This window comes from Monodelphis domestica, chromosome 4 (genome assembly GCF_027887165.1).
Source record: "Monodelphis domestica isolate mMonDom1 chromosome 4, mMonDom1.pri, whole genome shotgun sequence".
Lineage (NCBI taxonomy): Eukaryota > Metazoa > Chordata > Mammalia > Didelphimorphia > Didelphidae > Monodelphis > Monodelphis domestica.
In genome coordinates this window covers 4,944,726-4,958,255 of record NC_077230.1, presented here as the reverse complement: position 1 = coordinate 4,958,255, position 13,530 = coordinate 4,944,726, and the positions used below count along the sequence as shown (strand labels likewise).

General features: G+C 35.6%; 1 protein-coding gene across 13 annotated transcripts in view; it reads left to right on the top strand.

Annotated features, from left to right (window-relative positions):
• The window catches only part of DYRK1A (dual specificity tyrosine phosphorylation regulated kinase 1A), a 226,068-nt gene that overhangs the window by 90,350 nt on the left and 122,188 nt on the right, over positions 1-13,530 (top strand). For 3 of the 13 annotated variants that reach the window (XM_056797067.1, XM_056797070.1, XM_056797069.1), the window contains one exon: positions 4,058-4,179. The exons of the other annotated variants lie outside the window; for them this stretch is intronic. The gene's annotated coding sequence lies outside the window, so the exon portion shown is untranslated. The remainder of the gene's footprint in view (positions 1-4,057; positions 4,180-13,530) is intronic. 13 annotated transcript variants of the gene reach the window in all.

Below are 13,530 nucleotides of genomic sequence, written 5' to 3'. Positions count from 1 at the left end.
CCTCCTTGTCAAAAATTAGGTTCTATATTGTTCTGCTCATTGTTTACAATACCTTTAAAACAAAAGATAAAATATATTTTGTTAATAACTTGCCTGTCTCCATTCTCTCAAGAAGAGATAGTCCTTCTTGTGTGCCCTGTATGTGTATGCTTTCATATTTTTCGATCCTTATAATTTTTTTTATTTCTTCCCTCGTTTCTTCTAATCATTCTTCTAAGTCTTGTTGCCTTTTTTTTCCTTCTGAGGTTTTATTTATGATTGTGTACTTATACTTTTCTTTTGGTTTTACCTTTTGGACTTCTCTTAAACTTATTGTGTGTTATTCATTTTGTTTTCTGTTTTTTATGTCTAGTATTCTCTTACTCCTAGATGTAGTTCTCACATTGGAATTTTGCTACTTTTGGATAGGTTGTATAGACCTCATTTGTTCTCGTCCCTTCTAGATTCTGGATGAAGCTGTGGTAATTGGCCCCTCCCTCTGCCTAATTTCCTTGGATTCTTTCTACTTATGGTACTCTGAGAATTCTGGTCTTGGGTGATCTCTCTCCTTTTGATATAATCTCCAATTAGGAGGAAGTTACTTGAGTTCCCTATTATGGCACTATCAATTGTTGGGGATCACCCTGCTCTCAGATCTCTTTCAAGATCCCCTAGAGTGCACACTCTGGAATTGAGTTGGCTTTTTCTCCTGCATCTGGAACTGATTTGTCTTTGTCTTCTGCGTGTCTTCATGTTCCTAAAGTATGTATCTGGGCCATATCTTTGTGCACACTGACTTATAGGAGCTGGCTTCTTTGCTTCTGTTCTAACAGGCCAAAGTCAGTGTCTGATTTCAGATATCCTTTGGCTAGAGCCTTGTATTGACCAGTGGTCCATCTTGTTGTGCACACTAACTAGTTTGAAATCAATGGTAGAAGCTTGTGTTGGATTCAATTATGGAAGCCAGTGCTTAGATTCCAGCTCCTTTTACACAAATTTGGGCTGATTTCCCTTATATGGACCCTCCCTCAGTATTTATAACTTCTTTCATCTTCTTTGGAATTTGAATTGCCTTCATTATCATGACCAAAGTTTTAGTCTCAGCTGGCATCTTGACTGCTTTTTGTGCACTTTGGCCTGAATGGAGGAATTTTTTTCTGTTTCTTTTGTTTTTTTTTTCTATCATAGATTTTTCTCAGGCCTTTTTGTAAGAGAGCTAGACTGTTCTATAACTTTTTGCCTTAATATAAAGTTTTATTTTTGTGCCCTTTTATGCTACCTTTAATTTTCCTAGATTCTTAATAGTTTAATTTAGTTCATTGAATACAAATCACAACTGTTTCAACTCCTGTTCCATCTTTAACATTGAAACATTGTCTCCTGTGACAAAAAAAGTTTAAAAAACCCAAAGCAGTAACAACAGTATCTGACAGTGTGTGTGATAATAGTATTCTCTCTCTTTGCTGTGAAGGGAAGTCAGATTCTATCATGTTCTGGAGTCAGTCTTACAATGGCAGTTCATTTAAGTACTTTGATTACTTTTAAGAATTTATTTTGTTGTATTTCTGCTGTACTAGTTCATATTTCATTTATGTTTTCCTTTCTTTTGGGGAATTTCTCATTTGCCTTTTCTAATTAAATACTACTTAATTATCAATTCTAATTAAGTGCTCCATCATATTAATTTATCATTGCAATCATTGGGTATCTGTTCTGTTCCTAGTTCTTTGTAATGCTTTGAGTAGTGTTTTGTTACATATTGGATCTTTGTGTCTATCTGATTTTGTTGAGGTATCTACCAGTAGTGGGATTGCTTAGTTAAAAGCTATAGGCAGTTTAGATACTTTGATTGCGTACTTCCAACTCTGCATAGTTTGATTGCCTCATAGTTTTTATAATGGTGCTTCAATATTCATTTTCCTATAGTCTTTCCAACATTGGTTCCTTTTTTTATAATCTGCCCTTTTTTATTGTGTGAAGTGTTTGAACTTTTGCTTTTCTACAGTGTGGAATATCTTTTCACATGAGTAATATCTGGTATAAAATTCTTATTTTGAAAACTGTTAATTTCTATTCTTTTGAGTCCTTAAATGTTCAGAGTGGCACTTGGTATTAGATACTGTGTTTAATTCCCTATATATTTTGGCTATTATTTTACTGGTGATACTTGATGCAAATATTTGTCTATTCTTTATCTTCTAATCTAATTTTTACTAATTCTTAAAATCTTTTTAATTGAATATATTCAAAACTGTCTGTGGTTATAAAAGATCTTGTTTGGGTTCTATTAGTTTTTGAAGAATGAAATTATGCATGTGAGTTATAAGTTATAAGGCTATGATTTGGCAGAAGAATCATTTTTTTCAAGTGTCTGGATCCCCACAGAGAGTATATAAATTTTTTGGGAAAAGTTTTATGTTCAATATCCTCAACTTTGTATTTAGTTCCCAGTCCCCTCCTATTCTAGTTGTCTATATGGTTTTTGTTTCTGTTTCCATTGTTGTTCTTTTTCCAAATGTTCTTCACTGGTCTTCTTCCCCTTGGTTTGGGGGTTTTGTTATATGAGTTTATCTTATTATGAATGAATGAAAGGAAGGAAAAGCATTTCTTAATTGTCTATTATGTCGATACAAGAAAAGCAAGAATGTCCTGCTCTCAAGGGGCTGACTTTCTAACGGGAGAGACAACAAGGAAGCCAGAGGGAAACAACCAGTGGCATTGTGAGTACCACAGCCAAGCAGATGACAGTGGAATCGACTTTAATGTCATTTTCATGGGCAACAGCATAGCAGTTCCTGATGTTGAAATATTGGCTGGTACTTAGTGGATGAGAAGCTTCTTATCTGAGTTTTTGTTTGTTGTGGCTAGTTTGGGGTTGTCATAGCACATGCACAGGCTGCTGCCAGTTCACACATGCGCAAAGATTACTTCCCTGACGGTATAAGGGGCCGGGCTAGAAGTGTAGTTCTGTGAGCACTGCCGATTCTGGGCTTCTTGGGCTTGCCTGTGTGGCCATAGTAGTCGATGGTGGTGGTGGAGCTGGTGCATGTTGCCTTTGGGCAGGATGGCCTGAAGCAGGGCTAGTGTTTTGAGGCTCTTGGGCCTACCAAATAGTATTATCCTTCTTTCTTTTTTCTATCCTTTTCCTTTTGAAGAAAGTTGTTGTTTAATCATTTTTATTTGTGTTTAACTATGGTGTTTTCTTGGGAAAGAGACTGGAATGGTTCACCCTTTTGTTTTTTCACTCATTTTATGGATAAGGAAACTGAAGCAAACAGGATTTGTCCAGGGTCACGCAGCTGGTTTAAGTCTAAGGCCAGATTCTAACTTGGGTTTTCCCAACTCTGCTGTGTCCCCAATGGGCCTCTTCCAAGGCGATATTCCTGTCATGGGTCATATGCCTCAGCAGTACTATGAAGTCAGTGTAATTCACTTTCCATCTCTGGGTTAGAATCTGTCTAGTAGGCAGTGTAAAGATTAACATTTAGGGAGACTGGGGAGACTGAGGCAGGTAGAAATTAGTTTCTCTCTGCAAGGAGTATTATATTTTTTAGAGGTTTATTGAAGGTTAAAGATGAAAGAATATACAAGTAAGAAACATGTGCCTAGGCCAGAGGCCTAGACAAAATAACCTCATATCACGCAAGAGACCGTCTGCTCCAAAACGGAAGTCCAAAAAGAGCCAAGAGAGACCCTCAAAAGCCTTTGAATCAGCTTAAATACCTCCTCGATCTCGGCCCAGGTGAGATTACAAGGCATTCTGGGGAAGTGGAGCAAAGGCTCGTGGGGATTGTAGTCCTGTATTCGAGTCTATTTTTCACAGCAAAGAATTTCCTTTAAAGCATACCCTTAGTAAGGTGTGTTTGACCGTCTTCCACACTTCCTTTACTTTTAGTCATCAAACCTCTTCTAGCCTTCTACCCATTGTTACATAGAACAATTTTAGCTTCTCTTCCACATGCTAGTTCTTCATATACTTGAGGATGGATATCTTATTTCCCTTTAATCTTCTTTTCTCCAGGCTAAACATCCCTAGTACCTTCAGCTTATCAAAGGTTTAATTCCTTTCACCCTCCAGGCTGCTCCCTTCAGGACAATTTCTGTTGTTCTTCCTAAACCTTTGGTACTCAGAATGGGACACAATCCTACAGACGAACAGGGCAGAGTTCAGAAGAACTATTACCTTCTTATTCTTGGAAGGTATGCCTCTCTTAATTCAACCATAAATTTATATTACCTTTTTTTGCTTCTGTATTACACTGCTGAGTCATTGAGCTTATATCTTTTGCAGCTTTTCCCAAATAGCTCCCTCGTCTTATCCTTGTGTAGTTAATTAAAAAAATGTTTTATATTATAATGAATTTCATCTTATTAGATGCAGTGTGGTAATATCATTTAGATTCAGAGCCAATCAATAGTGAGCTCCTATTTGTATCTCATGCTTGATTTGAACTCTGGCATCCCACTTCAGGTCAGATGTTCTTTTTACTAACCGCCTATAACAGAACTAAAATGTACCCTTGTAAGCATGAAACAGATAATATGTGCTTCACTCTTACACTATATTTGGAAGATATTGAAACAGAAAGATTGAACCAGAATTTCAGCATTAGAATTCAGAGAGTAAAAATGGTTGTGCCATAGATTTTGGAAGTAGTTTAACTAGTTGAAATAAGTATCAAGACTCTTAGCACTTAGATACTGACCTCACAATTTGGTTAACCTGGTTAGAGTTATTCTTCCCACTATGGATGGGGAATTCACACTATTAACCTTATGTCTACTAATACAACAATTTGAAAGATCTTTAAAAAGTGCCTTTTATGTTCCAGGGACCTGGGATCCAAAGAAATGCAACCCTACTGTCAAGAAATTTATATTCTACTGAGGAGATACAATATGGGATTACATCATAAAGTTAGAGCTTGAAAGGGCTCTTAGGGACCACTTAACCTAATCTCTCTTTAACAGAAGAAGGAACTAAGGCATAGAGACTTGTAACTTGCCCACGATCTCATGGTTGGTGTCAGAGGCAGGAAGAACTAGTGCTCTTTCATTTAGTCATTAAGCATTTATTAAATGCCAATGATTTGTGAGATACTGGAGATTCAAACATAAAGAATACTATTCTCACAGGACTCATATTCTACTGAATGAGAGAATGATTTGGAGAAGAAATATATAGAAAATACAATGTAGTCAGCTAGGAGTGGAGAAGTGGGCTTTTTTTAACTGACTTCAAAGCTGATCCCAGACACTTACCAGCTGGGTGACTTTGGACAAGTCACTTAACTCTTATTTGTCTCCGTTTCCTCATCTGTTAAATGAGCTAGAGAAGGAAATGGCTGAGCCAAAACTCTCCAACCACCCCCAGTCCTCAGACCCCTCTATCTTTAAGGAAACCATCCAAGTTCCCTCCCCTCTGTTCTCACATCTACCAATCACTGTCCATCATTTTCCCTGTGCCAATGGTGGCTCTAGCTTAACCCAGGACCACCCAGAGGTCTGTGGCTTTGCACATGTCTGTTGGAGGTCATATTCTCAAATAATTAAATCTTGATCTTTTGCTACAGCCCTTCCTAAATCCTGTTACCCTGAGTAGGGTAGAGATTGGAATAATTAAATTTTGATCTATGCTGCAGCCCTTCCTAAATCCTGTTAGGACTGAGTAGGGTGGAGATTGCAATTTCCAAGACCTGGTTCTGTCATTCCAAGTATCTCTATTGTATCAATTCTAAAATCAATCATGACTCAAGGAAATTCCTGTTCTATGCTTAAGCATAGGTCAAAGTCCTTTCCATTGTTCAGCAAAAGGTTTCTGTCCTAAAGTAATCTTAAGAAGGGAGGAGGAGGAACCTCCCATGCCAATGGGGTTCACATTCCAATAGCCAAGACCCGCTATCAATAGGAAATTTTTCAAGTATGAAATTTCCCAATGGTGAAATTTCCAACATTTATAAGTCTAAGAAATTTTAAGGTTTACATGGCAGACCACTTAATGTTTTTGCCAAAAAAATCCCAGGGGGGGTCATGAAAGGTCAGATGTGACTGAAAATGACTAATCAACAACAATTAAATCAAGATAAGCAGGGAGCACACTAGGAGTTAATTAGGAAAGACTTCAAGTATAGGCTAATGAGTGAGCCACATCTTGAAGGAAAAGAGATTTTCTGAAAGGCAGAGATGAGAATGTATTTTATTCCAATCATAAAGGAATTACTATTATAAAGACATGGAAATGAGAAATATAGCTTTGCTATACGTGGGGGAAGAACAGGGGGAAAGACCATTTTGGTTCGATTGTAGAATGGAGGAAGAGAAAGTGTATAATGACTGAGACAGTTTAGAGCCAGGTTGCAAAGGGCTTTATAAGGAAAACTGAAGACATTAATAGGATTTTAGAGACTTTAAGGAGCCATTGGAAGTTTCAGTAGAGGGAGGAGTAAGAAGTACAGATCTCTGCATTGGGAAATGGCAACTGTACGGGAAGATAGGTCATAGTGGGAGTTCTAATTCGGGGATGATTGCCAGTGTCTTAAGCCAAGAATGAATAAGAACTGAATCAAGTTATTGGCTGTATGAACAGAGAGAAGGGATGCACATAGTGGGTGCTTGATAAATAGAGGTTTCAGGCAAGAGATATCGGGAAGAAGAAACAATTAGATTTGGCAACTAATTGGATATATGGAGGGAAGAATTGAGGATCAAAACAATAAGGCTCAGCTAGGTGGTACAGTGGATAGAGTGCTTGACCTAGAATCAGAGAAATTCAAGAGTTCTAATCTGGCTTCAGACACATCCTAGCCTGGACAAGACATTTTTGCTTCAGTTTCTTCATCTGTAAAATGAGCTGGAGAAGGAAATGGTATACTACTCCAGTGTCTGCCAAGAAAATCCCAATTGGTGTCATGAAGAGTCAATCACGTGACTAAAAATGACTGAACAATAACAATAGATCTGAAAAATAGATACTTATCCACTTGCTTTGTAATTTTCTGTTCCTTGATAAAAATCTCCATGTTGTTATCTTCTGTAGAAGTCCATAATCTGTAGGGAGTTATTTCTCAATTTGGATTCTGCTGGATTTTCTTCATGACAGTGGCAAAAACCTTTGATGAACACATTTCTCCTTGTTTTATGCTTTGCTTAATGGGTAGAGGGTCTTCAAGCAAGGATATTTCAGTTACGTATTTTAGAGTAATCTTGGAAAAAGAAGTTGACACATGGGGGGCCAGCTTTGTCAGAAGAGAGCCATTAAGGCAGTCTTTTTCTTTATTGAAATGAATGCTTTTTTATGGTCAGTGTTATTAAACACAAAGATTTTTACATTTTTTTCAGTTAATTGTACTGTGGCAAAGATGGGTTCTATTTGTAAAAACTTGCTTCTTTCCTTTTAATATCTTCTTCAAAGATGCCCTTGATGCTGTGTTGATTATTCTCATAAAAATTTATATAGATGCAAAATTAGGCATATGGATTGTAACCCATCCCTCAGCACCCTCAAGATTGTTACTTCTTATCTGGATCTCCTCTGTGTATACTTGATCCATACTAGCTATTTTTTTCTTTGTTTTTCAAAAATGTGATTTCTACCTTATAACCGATCCAGAGCTGTGATGTTACTGGCTTATATGTGTGTTGTCTCCTAATGGTGAAATCTTTGCATATTTTCTCCATCTTTTGCCTGCTCTCTTCTTTTCAGTTTTGTCCTTAAATGCTCTTGATGTGACTGCTTAATTGCTTGTCTCTGGCCAAGTTTTCTTTAAGTGTTTTTCCCTGCCTCCTCTACTTCATACTGCTTTATGAGATGATACTGTTCAGAAACTTTCCCCATATTTCCTAGTAAGATTTTTCTCTAAAAGATTTTATTAACAGGTTTGTGTTCTAAATTGGTGTTGCTCTTTGCTGCCATATATCTTCATATAGGAAGTCAGGTGTTGTTGGAAGAGAATTTATACCAACTAAATTTCTCTGTGAAATTGTTTATGTACATTAATGTTATGCTTTATGTATTTGCTTCTTCATTAGTCTTCCCTTCTTCCTTTTCAAAATCACTATAATCTGTTGGTTGGAGGAGGGGTAGTGAATTGTGTTAATTGCATGCCATATCTTTTATTCTTCTGTATTGGCATTTATTTCCCTCTTAGCTCTCACAAGTGGGGGACTGATCTATACAGTCAGCCTAAAATAGGTAGAATGAGTGACTGCCAATTAAAGCAAGATTTCTGGTAAAAATAAAATAATTTTCCTTCTTTTGTCAGTCTACAAGCATTTATTTAAGTTCTTACCGTGTGCCAAGCATTGTGCTAAGTGAACAAGTTGAAGTGTGGTAGAGACAATATACAAAAATTTATGTATACATGGTAACAACAGTTCTGGTCCGTTTCATTCTTTTGTTGAAGAAAGTATTCAGGATCAACATATCTTAATTCTTAATCCATATATTTCACTGTTCTTATCTTTACATTGAAGTTATTAGTTATTAGTTCTATACTTAAAAAACCCCAAAGCCCAAACAAACTTCTGTCTTAGTAACAGTTCTTAAGTCATAAGAGCAGCCAGGGCTAGGCAGTTGGGGTTAAGTGACTTGCCCAAGGTCACATCGCTAATAAATGTCTGAGGCCAGATTTGAGCTCAGGTCCTCCTGACTCCAGGCCTAATGCTCTATCCCCTCTGCTACCCAGTAGCCCAGTTAATATACTTAAAAAATTAAAAAACACTTCCATAGTAGTCATTTTGTAAGAGCACGCTCATACAAAACAAACCCCTAAACTAAAACCATAAACCTACTGATATGAAACATAGCATGCTTTGTTCAGCATCCATCTGACTCCCAACCATTTTGTCTCTGGAGATGGATAGTGTTCCATGTCATGTCTTTCAGGATTGTCCCAGATGAGTCCATTGTTGAAAGTAGCCAAATTTTCACAATTGATCATCATACCAGCGTGGCTGTTACTGTGTACAATGTTCTAGTTCTGCTTATTTTTGTTCTTTATCAGTTCGTGTCGATCTTTCTGGCTTTTTCTGAAATCATCTTGCTTATCATTTCTAATAGCATAATAGTATTCCATCACCAACATGTGCCACAGTGTGCTCAGGTATTAGTCACTTGATGGGGTACCCCCATAATGAACAGGTCTTTGTCACCACGAAAAGAGTGCTTTAAATATTTTTGTATGAGCACGTCCTTTCCCCTTTTTGATGACCTCTTTGGGATATAGACCCAGGAGTGGTATTACCAGATTAAAAGGTATGCACAGTGTTGTAGACCTTTGGCATAGTTCCAAAATGTCCTCTAGAACAGTTGGATCAGTTCATAACTCTACCAACAATACACCAATGTCCCAATTTTGCCACATCCCCTTCAACATTTATAACTTGTTAGAGGTGGTACCTCAGAGTTTTTGTTTTTTAATTTTTTTTAAACCCTCACCTTCCATCTTGGAGTCAATACTGTGTATTGGTTCTAAGGCGGAAGAGTGCTGAGGGCTAGGCAATGGGGGTCAAGTGACTTGCCCAGGGTCACACAGCTGGGAAGTGTCTGAGGCCAGATTTGAACCTAGGACAACCTCCTGTCTCTAGGTCTGGCTCTCAATCCACTGAGCCACCCAGCTGCCCCCTTTGGAGTTGTTTTAGTTTGCATTTCTCTAATCAAGAGTGATTTAGAACATTTTTTCTAATGATAATTGATGGCTTTGCTTTCTTCATCAGAAAATTGCTTGTTCAACATCTGCCAATTGGGGAATGGCTTGTATTCTTATAAATTTGACTTAGTTCTCGATAGATTTGAGAAATTGGACCTTTATCAGAGACATTCATGATAAAAAATTTTTTTCCTAGTTTGTTATTTCACTTCTAATCTTGGTTATATTCATTTTGTTTGTAAAAAAACTTTTAAATGTAGTATAATAAAATTATGAATTTTATAATGTTATCTGTCTCTTCTTTGGTCCTAAGTTCTTCTCTTCCCCAAAGTTCTGCCAGGTAAGCTATTCTGTGTTTCCCTAATTTAGTTATGGTATCATTCTTTATATCTAAATCACATCCCCATTTTGACCATGTCTTTGTATAGAGTGTGAGGAACTGGCCTGTATCTAGTTTCTGCCATATTGTTTTCCAACTTCCCCAGCAGTTTTTGTTAAACTGGGATCTTTGGGTTTATCAAACTCCAGATTACCAAGGTCATTACCTCGGTATAATGTGTATCTAATTTGTTCCTTTGATCTAGGTGATGTGCTCTCTAAGTTCTTTGGAGTATTTGTTTTTACTTCTTTCAGTAAATACTGCTGTTGAAGTAGCAATGATTTTTCCGGTCTTTTTGCCGCTGTGCTCATGTTCATTTTGCAGTTGAGTGTCAATAAAGGCAGCCAAATGATATGTCTTTTTGGACAGTGAAACCAGTTCCTCCAACTTATGTACTTGTATGTCCAAGAAGAACCTGTAAATTGCCCTTTTTAGCTTCAAGTTCCATATTCTGTCAGTTTTTAAGTATGTCAAAATGGATACTTTTCTCCATAAATATCAGAACTTTTAGGATATTGGACAAGAGTCTCTCACACTTAGAGTGCAAATGTTTAATATTTAGCAATGATTTCAGAATTGATTCTTTTAGTATTCTGTTTTTGTAACTTTGTTTCAATATGCCATCATGGCAAAATAATTCATCTTTAAAAGGCCAGTGAGTTGATGAATGCCTATAGTCTGGTCTTTGAAAAGCAGATCGTTTTTCCCCAAGGCACTGTGCTTTTAGTATGTGAGAATGTATAAGAGTTTGGGCTTACTATTTTTTAAAATTCAGGACCTCTGTGCCAGAACATGTCAGGATTTGGTATGAGTACTGAAACTGAGATCAATTCTACATTACTATAATGAATCTTTTGAACTCTTGATTTGAAAAAATGGACAGTAATATATTTAAAAGTTTGTGACATTGAGGTTGACATTCACATTCTGGGTCTATTTAAAATGTAGAATTTTACAGCCACATTTTCCACAATCAAGGCAATTTCTAAATTAAATACAAACAAAAAATAACTTAGTAGAAACAAGACTTGAAAAAAATAACATGAATCTTTTGTTAAAAATAAAATATTATTGGGGCAGCTAAGTGGCTCAGTAGTTTCAGAGCCAGGTCTAAAAATGGGAGCCTAGGTTGAAATCTGGCCTCAGATACTTTCTAGCTGTGTGACCCTGGTCAAGTCACTTAAATCCCCATTAATATAGTTTTGATTCTAAGACAGAAGGTAAGGTTTTAAAAAAATTAGTTAAGTGCTGTGGGACTTATTATTTGGACATAGTGAAAGACTATGCACTGGTCACATCAAATTTTTTCTTCTCTTGTTTTCTTAAATTGTAATTAAAATGGAAAGAAGACAGGTCTATTTTTTAAAGATCATGAATCATTTTTGTCATATGGTTAGAGTTGGTGTGAAAGCAGATATAACCAGCTTTATGAAGTTTGGGCAAAAACTCGATGAATAATTATGCCAATATCTGTTGTTTTTATTGATATTTGGTTTATATTCACTTGAGGAAACATGCTTATCTTGATAAGGTAAAAAATTGCCTACATTTCCATATCTTTCCCTTGCATTCTTCCTCTTAGAGAGCCCTTATAAGAAAGGATAAAAAAAAAAAGAGGAGAATAAGTGGACAAAGAGTTCACCAAACCAAATCAAGACATTGCGGGGGGTGGGGGGACGGGCGGGAAATCTGTGATATTCCTTTGACTTATGAAGATTCTTATACTTGTAAAGAAGGGAGGGAAAGTACTTCTCATATCTCTTCTTTTGGGTCAAGCTTGTTCTTTATACTTTCACAGCATTTGACTTTTAAAAAACTTTTCATTTGCTATTACATTGTTCCTGTCTATATCTACATCAAATACTAAGGCATTTTCTTTCTGTTTCCATCCCATAATTCATATACTATTCTAGTGTATCCTGATTATATGAGATATAGTACGTTCTTCTCTTTTTGACCTCATTTTCCCTACTTATATTACTTTTTTTACTTATACTCTTGTCTTGTGCTTCTAATCCAACCATCAGCCAGCTTTTTTTTTCCAACCAGACTAAATTATTTTGATGGTTACTATACCCTAGTGTAATTTCTGGCTCTTCTAGGCCTCCTTTTCCCCTCTTTTTTCATTATTTTCTTTGAAAGTCTTGGGGATTCCACAGTCTTACTACTATTTTTATCTTATCGAAAGGTATAGGACTAGAGATTGGGTCTTTTTATTTGACTGAACCTTGGAAGTTCAGTGGCTATCCAAAGAATCTATCCTATTGCTGTTTGTACGGTCATTTTGACCTGTCCCATTTCCACCCTGGACTGTAGAATACTGTCTAAGTAAAGTGTTTGTAGATAATGTTATTTTCATTATATTGGTATGTCTTAGCCGTGTACTATTAATATTTATTGAATTGTCTAATTCTTTATTTCTGCTAAAGTATGTTTTTTGGTTATGTTCATATATTTCCTAAGTATTTCTTATTAGGCGCATTTCCAAATATTTTATATATTCTGCAGATATTTTGAATAGAATTTCTTTGTTTCTCCTTACTGATCTTCATTGATTATATAGAAAGGCAATTATTTTTTTATTTGCTACTGGCTTCATCTATTCATTCATTCATTCATTTATTTATTTATTGTTCTATTTTTATTTGTTTATTTATTGGTTTTATTTGCTACTCATTTAATCTTGCTACTTTGCTAAAGTTATTAATCCTTTTCCCAATTCTTTTTTGGCTGATTATTTAGGGTCTCTTAAGTAAAACTATCATTTCCTACAGAAATGGATGATTTTAAGCCCTTTTTTACCTATGCTTTTTACCTGAATTTATTTTTTGTGTCCTCTTTCTTAATTAAACATTTTAGAGTAGTTGTGATAATAGACATTCTTGCCATATCTTTGATTTTATCCTTTTTTTTGGCCATTTTTTTCATTATAATGAAAATGCAGACTTTAGGTTTTAGGTCTGTACTATTATTTATTATGTGTATACCTCCATTATTGTGCTTTTTGATTAAAAAATGAGCATTATTGAAAGCTTAAATTTTTTATTCACATCTATTGATTTTTAAAAGATGGTTAGTTTTTTAATTGTTTAAAATATTTTGTTAATTTGATTCCCAAACTATTTCCAAAATAGAATAAACTCTGAATTCTTGAATAAATTCTATCACCATTTAAAATAAATTGTTTCAGCTAATTTTTTATATTTTTGTATCTATAATAAAAAGATTTTGGTAATTATAGCTTTGAGATTAGTGACTACTAAGCCTTTAAACAATTATTTTCATTTAGACCTTCCTTTCATTTCCTCTGAATAATTTGTTTGATTAATTTCTGAATATCTTCATCCTTTACGTCCTTTAAGCCTTTCCCTATAACACATTTGAAAAATAAACAGACTTAAGCAAAACCAACTAGCACATCAATTGATCCTGAGAATATTAAATATTCCACATATTCACATATAGCATTCAATTTAATTTTATTATTTGTTTTTGTTATAGTAGGTGTGTGTGTGTGTGTGTGTG